At 35.0% G+C, this 10,280-nt stretch overlaps 1 long non-coding RNA gene across 1 annotated transcript; it reads left to right on the plus strand.

Annotated features, from left to right (window-relative positions):
* The first annotated feature begins 1,957 nt into the window (after positions 1–1,957).
* Positions 1,958–8,689, plus strand: LOC129146637 (uncharacterized). Its single transcript, XR_008553581.1, has 3 exons — positions 1,958–2,022; positions 5,241–5,329; positions 8,611–8,689. It is a non-coding gene; the product is annotated as an uncharacterized LOC129146637 (long non-coding RNA).
* The last annotated feature ends 1,591 nt before the right edge of the window (positions 8,690–10,280 follow it).

A 10,280-nucleotide genomic window follows, 5' to 3' on the forward strand; every position in this document is an offset into this window, starting at 1 on the left:
AATCAGAGCATTTGTCATTTTTCAGTCTTTGGTAACTTTTTTTAAAAAAGATTTGTTTATTTATGCATACCAGAACGGGTACAGGCCAGAGGTGCGGGTTGGGGGTGGGGGGGGTGGGGGGGTGAGAGGATTCACCAGAGACAGAGTGGGGAACAGAACAGGCAGACTGACTGAAATATACTGCTGAGGGGAGCAGTGGGTGAGGCAGGAGAGATCCACTGTGCCATGTGGGTATCTCCCTGGCTGGGGATTGAACTTGTGCTGCAGTGGCTGTGGATGGCCCCATAGGCTGCGTCCCAACCCCTTGTGCCACCAGGGAGGCACAAATGGGTGCACAAATGGGTGTCTTCTACTCTTTTGACTTTTGAAGGTACATGACATCATGGTTAAGAGTGTTGACTCTAGACACACACTGCTCAGGTCTGTGACCAGCTCCATCACTTTCTAGCTACCAGACCTGGGGCAAGTTGTGAACCTTCCCATGTCCAATTCATCATATGTAAAATAGGAAAAATATTAGTACTACTTTCATAAAAAGTCATTGCAATATTTAAATTACCTTACATGTAAAAACCTTCAGAGTAGTAACTAACACATAATACGCACTACATAGCTATCTTATGTTTTTGTTCCTAGCTTTCTTAAGCGCTTTATGTTTTTTCAAGAATTAATCTCTTTACTTTGAAATTTGAAATTTACTTTGATACTTGATCATGATTACCTTCACTGTGGGGTTATCAGTCACCCCTAGCTTTCTACCCTTGCTCTACCTACACAGACTATTTAGTCCATTTCTTTCTCCTTAGTGAAAAAAAAAAAAATCTGCTTTTCTTATCCTTTTATTCTATTGTTTTTATAGTGTTTACTTGTTATAAGAGAATGTGTCTAACAAACACTGGCACTTATTATACTGGAAGGACTGATTACAGGTTTGCTTATTTTGTCTTTTCTCCATAGCACTAGATCCTAAGCTTCTTGGGTTCAGAAAAAATATCTTACATATCATGCCCTTGTCAAAAGTTCATAAATAGAATAAATAAAACCAAGAAATCACTGAAGTAGTAATTAGTAAAAGTGTATTGTGCACATAACCCAAAGACGGCAAACTGGGAACTACAAAGAACACATGCAATGAAGCTCAGTTGTATATTGTTATAAAGCAATTTGCATAGTGAGGAGGCAATGATAGATTGTAACAATAGAGTTTTCTTCATTGACAGTTTTCTTCAATTGTTCAGTGGTTACTTCATATCAATTTTGGGAACAGATTAATTTTTGCTTATGATTTCCAGAGGCATAAGCAAGGAATGACCCAAGTCAAATCAGTCTTGCAAAAGAAGCTAAACTTGCTTTGCTTGTGTGACTAAACCGATTTTGTCTGCTTAGGTAATTTTCAAGGTTGGTCTTCATTTATATTTTATTTTAACACACTTCAATCAGTTCCCGGTTGGAAAATAAATATGCTTAGTAGAAAGTTAACAATGTAATAGCATCTTTATATTACCTATATTTCAAATATTTTAATGCCAAAACTAGATAATATATGTTTGGTACATTTGTATTCACTGACACTCAATTTCAAGTCTCCATATATCTGAAGGGCAGCCAACATTATCCATCTCCATAAACAATGTAGGCTAGAGAGTCTAGTTCAAAGTCAATAAAGACTTAGCTCTAGGTAAGGATTTAGTGTGGATATACCCCTTTTTGTTTCCTGTTTCATTTACTTTCAGATTTGAACATAATTGCAAACTGCTTTACTATGTCACTAAAGACCTTTTGGTATATTCTGCTTTGTATTTACTAATGCTACCATACAAAATATGACTATTCACAAATAAGATTATGAATAACATATCTGCTTATATAACATTTAAAAACATTAGAGACTTTGGAAACTTAAATCAGAAACACTCATTGACAAAGTCTAAAAATCTCTTGTTATAGGAGATAATCAACAGAGAAATGAAAATGCTTCTTCAAGTTCTATAGCCACTGAAGTGTTGAACCAGAGTATATGAGGTGGGACTTTATTTTTTTAAAGATTTATTTTATTTATGCATACAAGAGCTGGGGTGTAGGCCAGAGGTGTTGCGGCGATAGTGAGAGGATTCACCAGAGACAGAGCAGGGAGCAGAATAGGAGGATCTACTGAAATACACTGTTGAGGGGAGCAGCAGGCGAGGCACGAGAAGTCTGCTGTTCCATGTGGGTTAGCTCCCTGGCCAGGGATTGAGCTGGTGCTGCAGAGGCTGCTGATAGCTTCATAGTGCTGAGACTTAACCCCTTGCTCCATCAGGGAGGCTGGAGGTGGGACATTTTTAATGTCCACTAACTTCATAACCAATAATGTAGGCTTGGTTTGTCAGTTACCTGGTGACTGTCATTGTGTAGGGCCAACAGGCAGAACGGAGTGTGGACTGCCTAAGGTCGTTGCGTCCAATATTCACTCACGGAGGATTTCAGGTTTGATTTTAAGGAAGGGGGAGCTGGAGATGGATGTCCTGTTGTGCTTGCCCACCCTGGCTCCTTTCTCTTCTCAATGCTCAGAATCTACACATGGATTCCCCGCTCTCAAATTCTCAGATTCAGAGCAGATAGCACTTTCTCTTATCCAACAAAGACAACATTCAAATAAAATGATCTCCAACACATGGATGATTTTTGCACATTTCAAGTCAAATAATGAATGTGATGTTTTGCCATGCTTCAGCATATTTAGTGTTAAAATTTGAAATTTTTCCAATAATTTCTGCATCCATGCTTTAATAGTTACAGAAATTCACCTCATTTCTCTCTTTGTCAAATACTGCTTTTAAAAATATGTGCCATAAAAAATGAGTGAGACTAGTCAGACATTCAGTCAATGAAAAAGCTAAATAATACCCTAAATGTGTATGGCTGCACATCATTGGTTTTATAGTCTAAAAGAGTTCATGTGCTATTTGGAATATGTAACAACATGATCCTTTTTGAAAAATAAACTAAACTTTGCCCTGAATTCCTCACAGTGTTAATAGTAGTTGCACATGAGTAAATCAAGACAGAATTTGTGCCCTCTGGCACAACGAAGCATATGTATATATTTGCTCTTCAATCCAATGAGGACTTTAAAGTGCAGAAATACTAACATACAAAATAGAAATGAACCTCAATATAAGGGTAATAGATTTGGTTTGTAAATGAAATAAAGCCTTAATAGCTATCTTACTTTCTATTTTAAGTGAAAGGAAATTAACAGAGGCTCTGGATGTTAGATGTTGGTGGATTAGTAAGTATGAATAATTTACTAAGACAATAGCACTGCATTTTCTCTACAAATAAGGTGGACTTTTATATAAAAATATCCATTCCAAGCTACTTATAGTGATCCTCTCTTCATTGCTTTATTCAGTCATGTAACAAATATTTATAGAATAATTACTATGTGAAATATGTACTGTTGTAACTGAGGAATGTAAAAATCAACTAGACATTGATTTTTGTTCCAAAGAAATTAAAAGCCCAGTAAAGATGGGGTCATCAAGAATTAAATGAAAGCACAATATATTTTAGTACAGATAACAAAATTACATGATTATTCAAATTTGTGACTATAAATCTTCCAAATAGGTTATAACTAATGTATTGAGAAATATATTCCCATTTTAAAATATTTCCTATTATATTTGTTTCTTGTATATACAAGGAAGTGATTCAGAAGCTCAAAGATGCCCAATGATGAAAGATTTTAAAAAGTTTTAAACAATTTTAGATATTTTTAATTGAAATAAGCTTAATTTATGGTATCACATAGGTTTCAGGTGTAGAGCTTATTAATAAACATCTGTATATACTACATCATGTTCACCACCAAAAGTCTATTTTCTATCCATCACCTTATAGTTGATTCTTTTTTACTCAATTAGCCTGCCCTGCTTTCCGGTAACTACTATTTTGTCCCTATAGTCTAAAAGTTTGATTTTTTTGTGAATTTTTTTGTCAAGCAAATATCAGTGAAATCCATATGGTATTTGTCTTTCTTCAAATTTTAGACTTTTGATGCAAAGTAATAGAAGAATGTCTATAGTACTAAGCCTGAACCTACTAATAGACATAATATTAGTGATAATTAATACCTGAATGTATATAATGTTTATTCTCTGGGGGGAAAATGGTATCATATTTTCACAATTTAGCAGGAGAATTGTGAGAATTTCAATTATTAAAACATAATGAGAATTAAATTTTTATTATTAACTTTATAAAGCTTTAAGATAATTATTCATAAAGAAAGACTTGAGCATTCAGTTGGACTCTTATAGTTAAATATGTATTTAGACCTAAAACTTTATCTGAGACTGACTTTTACAAGTGCCTTATGATAACGCAGTGAATAATCATATTTAGTGATGTCCTATTCTATGGATGGCCTTAAGATGTATAAAAAGTATGAAGATAAGGTTTTTGCCAAATTAAGAACTACTGTTTTGTAATAAGACAACCAAATGGGTAAAGTAGTTTGTATTAAGAGGGTTGACTTTGTAGTTCAGAATAGCAAGTTGATTTATTATCATAGAATAGATTTCACAGATTAAAACAGTCTTTACAACAATACCTGCTGTCTTTGGGAAAGTTTCCAGTACGTTTTTGAGATTAGTTGTAACATTATATTGTTTTACAAAGGAACCTATTCAGAAGTTGTTTTTCCCCAGCTTCTTTCTTAGATGTCTAACCTTGATTTTACCGGAGAAATGCTGTGTAAGATCCCTAATTCTGCGGTAACAAATTATCACAGACTTAGTGACTTAAAACAACTCAGGTTTATTATATTAAAATTGTGAAGGACAGAAGTCCAAAATGCATCTCATTGGACAAAAATTAAGGTTTCATCTGGACTTTGTTCCTTCTGGAATCTGAAGGGGTGAATTTGCTTCCCTCCTTTTCCAACTTCTAGAGGATACCTGAATTTTTTGACACCTTATCCCTCTTCCATTTTCAAAGCCAGCAATGTATCTTTTTCAAATATGTTTGCCTTTTTTCCACATTTAATGTCACTTATGACTGCCCAGATATTCCCAGGATTTTTTTTTTTTAGTAATGAACTTAATGTAGTATATACAGGTGTTGATATTTAAAGATGCACATCTAAGACATATTTAATGTTATAATACAAGATTACTTCATTAAAAAAATAAAGTCAACTGATTAGCAACCTTAATTCCATTTGCAACCTTAAATTCTCCTATGTCATGTAACAGAATATTCACAAGTTTCAGGCACTCAGTTGTAAACATCTTTGATGGACCACATTCTGCGCACCATAGATGAGAACAAGTTTTTTAGTAAAGTAAGTATGAATCATTGGCCCTGCATTAACACTCTTTGAGCTGTTCTAGTTGTAGATTATTTTCCCAAAAGTATCTAATACTCCTCCCCCCCATCTTGTTATAGAAGTCACTCTTGGCCTGACTGATATTCTTGATATTCATATCATATTCTTGATATGATATTCTTTGTGACTATGGTTAAATATGTTGTCAAAACAATAACCTATCTAACATGCATTTGGCAGGAGTATTCTTGATGTTTTCTCAAATCAGCCTTAATAGATTTCTAGGAAAAGGAGTAAAAAACATTTGCACAAATCCTGACATATTTTTCATTAAAATAAACATGGCTGGGCCTTCCCTGATGGCGCAGTAGGTTGAGCACTGGGCTGCGAAGCTGCCCGCAGCCTCTGCAACACTGGTTAGTTCCCCGGCTGCCGGCGAGGATCCCATGTGGCACGCAGACCTCTCCTGCCACGCCCGCTGCTCCCCTCAGCAGTGTATTTCATCAGTCTGCCTGTTCTGTTCCCCGCTCTGGCTCTGGTGAATTCTCTTACCCTCCCACATTTCTGACTGTACCCAGTGCTTGTATAAACAAATAAATAAATCTTTAAAAAAACAAAACAAACATGGCTTAATATTTTGTACCAAATTCTGCCTTATGGATAGAGTACATTAATGTTTACTCAATTTAAAAAAAATTGACATTTAATTTTGGTGGCAAACTGCATTCACAGTATTGATCATCAATATATTTAAATGTTTAAATGGATTGCCTTTTTTGTCCTCAAGATATATAACATGTAAGTTTCAATAAGTATTTGTAACATTATGTCAAAAATATTTAATCAACATTTAGTCTTATAATATAAATATATTTCAAAAATGTGCCTATAATACCACAAATTTTGATCGCAAGAAGCACAAAGCAGGTACAACTAGACCAAAATGTTCAATGATTTTATTCATTTTTACTCATTTTTTCATTTGTTCATCTACTTATGCTAGAATTTTAGAGGTGGAAGGGATCTTTAAAAAACATTTATTGAAATAACAATGATTTATAACATTATACAGGTTTTAGGTGTACCTTATTATAAACCATTAACTGTATGTACTACTAAAAGTCTTAATTCCACCCTTCACCATAGTATTGACCCCTTTTGTCAGATTTATACCATCCTCACCCCTTCCCTCGGTAACCACTAATTCGATCTTGTACTTTGAATTTTCTTTAATTTTTTCATTCTTTTTCTACTTTATTGAAATAGCATTGCCTTAAACACTGCATATGATTTAGGGGAATAGGTTCATTTCTCCTTCGATGTATGTCACCATACCACCTGCATAGTCAAGGTCCCCCTAGTCCTTTACCCTATGCTACTGGACCCCCTCACCCTCTTTGTTCTCACCTCCACCTCTTCTTCCCCTCTAATAGTCTCTATTCTGTGGTCATATTTATAGGGCTTGTTTTAGTTTACTTTTGTCAGTTACTTTTTTTTCTATATTTCACATAGATTAAAATCATTCAGTCTTTGTCTTTCTCCTTCTTGCTTCCTTCACTTAGTATAATTCCCTCTAGTCACACCCATGTTGCCAAACTGGCAAGAGATGATTTTTTTTTTTTTATAGTGGAGATTTCCACTCTCTATATACCACATCTTCTTAATCTACTATGTTGTCAATGGACATTTTTTTGTTTGTTTCTTTATGTACCACATATGAGTGAAATCATTTGGTATTTGTATTTACTTGCCTGATTTAAGTAAGACATTTCATAGGTCATTTAAGGCATAACTAAACCTCACTGTTGGTAAGTGTAAAGTCTGCCATTAGAAATCGAATTGACCCAGCTTTCAAACCAATGCTAATCCTGTCCTAGCCTATAGGAGTATCTTTTTTAAAAAAAAAAAAATTATTTATTTATACAAGCACTGGGTATAGTCAGAAGCACAGGCGGGTGAGAGAATTCACCAGAGCCAGAACAGGGAACAGAACAGGCAGACTGACAAAATACACTGCTGAGGGGAGCAGTAGGTGTGGCAGGAGAGGTCTGTCGCGCCATGTGGGACCCTCGCTGGCGGCCGGGGATCGAACCAGCGCTGCAGAGGCTGTGGGCAGCCCGGTGCTCAACCGCTGCAACACCAGGGGAGGCCCCTATAGGTGTATCTTAATAAAGAAGCAGAAAGGAAAGAAGAGAGATCTGGAAGACAGTCTCTGAGCAACTGCAAATGCTATTGATACATTGAGACATTTTGTTTATGAAGAAATGACAGAGCCCAGGGTATAATTCATGGAATTCATTTAGGGTGGTTGTGGAAATACCAGATAAACTTCTCATTGTCTTAGTAGCTAGATTTTTTTCTTTCAACAAATGATTTCTGCCATCCAATGTGGAGATTCATTAGAGCACTCACTAGCATTTAAAAAAACAATTCTGATTTTTTTAATGAAGACAGAAAATTCTTTCAGGTCAGAAGCATATATGGGCAAAGATCAGATCAGTCTCAGAGCAAAGATGCAGAAATAGGATCAGGATATTGGAGTTAGAATTTTTGAAGGCCTATTCACAATTTGCTGATGGAATTGTAAAGTAATGAAGGCAATTCCCAAAACAAGTCAAGATGTAAACATCTCCCTAGATCATCATTCAATTTCTAATCCATCAGAAAATATTCTTAAGTCTCACAGTTCCCTTTTAAACCCTGTCTAAAGTTATCCTGGTTAAGGTGGTGGTGTGGGGATTGAAAGCAAGTGCTAATATTTCTGTGGGACACATTCTGCATTGCAGAAGCAAAAAAGCAAAAGAGTAACAGGAGGTTGCATTTTAACTCAATTAAAATTATAGACACTCATAATCTTCAGGTATATGATTTTAAATTGTTAAACAAATTACAACAGGTTTTATGTCAAAAGAAAAATTTTCCAAAATAGAATTTAAAATGTGCTAGAATAAGTTATTTGAGTACAAAAATAACTTATGGTTAATCTGAGTGATTTTGGTACTATTTGACTTTACAAGAAAGGGAAGTTTCTTTTCCACATTTTGCACACAACCCATTAGGTAGTAAAGCAGTTCTAAGCACAAGTTGTGTTTCCAAGGGAGGTTAGGGACTCTCTCCTTGGGGGTCATAAATATAGTTTTCCATCTGCTAGAAACTGTTTAGGTGAAACATGCCTCAAGTCAGGGGCTGGATCAGATGATCTCTGGGGGTCTCTTCCAGCCTTTTGAGTCTTTGAGAGAAATTTCTAATCAGCATGTTAATGAGTACTTTAAATTTGTATTCTGATTTCCTTGAAGATAATTACCAGAGACACTAAGTGGAGAACAGCATTTCTAAATGCCTGTTTAAAAGAAGAAAAAGAAGAAAGAAAGAAAAAACCAGGATTCCTTCTGAAAAGAAAAAAAGAGGTCATAAAATATGACCCATTTGATATCAGAGAAGGCAATTACCTGAGAAGGTAGGATGGTCCAGTGGTCTTGGTAACATCGGAGAAAGTCCAAAGCTACTGCATCTTTTCCCTGTTCTGATGTCTTGCTGTGTGACCCAGGGCAAGTCACTTGACCTTAGTTTCCTCATCTGAAAAAAACAAGACCCCAGGAGTTGTGCTTGATTACCTGACTAATATCAAGCTACAGGAATTAAATGAAGAATGGAATTTCATTTTGGGCTTCATCACTGCTGCAGCGATGACAGATGGGAATTGTATGAATTGCTTTAGCCCCTGCGCTTCATTAACTGACAGAAGAAAGTCTGAATGATATGGATGGTAAATTAAACTTTGAAAATCTTTTAAGAAATCTTAATTTGGATATTATACAGTTAGTAAATAGAGCAAAATTTATTTTGATTTCTGCATTATGGAAAATTAATTGTGATATCTTCCTGTGTGTTCAGTGAATCTAGTTACTCCAACATTGGCTCCAGAAGTAAAGAAATGAGAAAAATACTTACAAGTTTGGCCCAATATATCCAATTTTATAGTTAGTTTTTAGAGGGAAAAAGATCCTTTCTATTAAAATTAGTATATATCTGCTTACAAATAAAAATAAAAAGTGTATCAGTTCACATTATCTTCTGCCCTCTGTCCATCCTTCCTTTACTCATAGTTAAATAAATTAAATCTGAAATTTATATGTTTCTTGACACAAAAATGTAAATTACACTGGGTGACTAAGCTGGCAGGTTTCCCAACCTGGCACTTAGGGTTAAATTCTTAGCCAGTGTTATTTTCAGCATTCATTTTTTCTACCAGAGTTCAATGCTTATTTTAATAAACATGTCTAAAACATGAAATTAAATAAGGAAGGAATTAAATTTATACATAACATAGAAAATAATGCTTACCAAAATCAGCTAAAAACTGTGTTCCTGACATCAGCTAAAAATCATGTTCCTGACACACTCTTTAGAGAAAGCAAGTAACAAATTTAAAAAAAAAAAAAACCAAAAAACTATGGGGATAGAAAGATGAATGGACATTGTTTTTGACCAAATTTGAAAAACTGAAACACCTATACCTGATAAAATCTCTCAGTACTTCTAATAACCATTATCTATAACTTAATACACTATATATTCCCATTAAATTGGAAAAGTCAACCCCATTTTGAAATAAGCATAGGCAATTTGATTAGAGATTGCAACTGCTTGCAACCTTTTGTTGATGAAGAGTGAAGAGAGGGCAGGGATATCACAGGAAACACAGGGATATCTGCAAGAGGTTTGGGGAATCATAAATTCTGGTTCTGACTCTGCTGTTCAGCTTTTAGATGGCATTATACCTTATTCTCACCATCTGTACAGTATGAATAATCATACTTTGTTAACTCACAGGTGTGTTGTAAGGAACAGACAATGAAAAAGTTACAACATATAACCATTGTCAGAGCACAGATAAGAAAAACAAATGTGGTTAAAGGATAAAAAGCAAATGGACTGACCTTTCTATTAAAACTGAGAATCACAT

Source organism: Talpa occidentalis, unplaced genomic scaffold (assembly GCF_014898055.3).
Source record: "Talpa occidentalis isolate TD23 unplaced genomic scaffold, MPIMG_talOcc4v2.1 talOcc4.1052, whole genome shotgun sequence".
Lineage (NCBI taxonomy): Eukaryota > Metazoa > Chordata > Mammalia > Eulipotyphla > Talpidae > Talpa > Talpa occidentalis.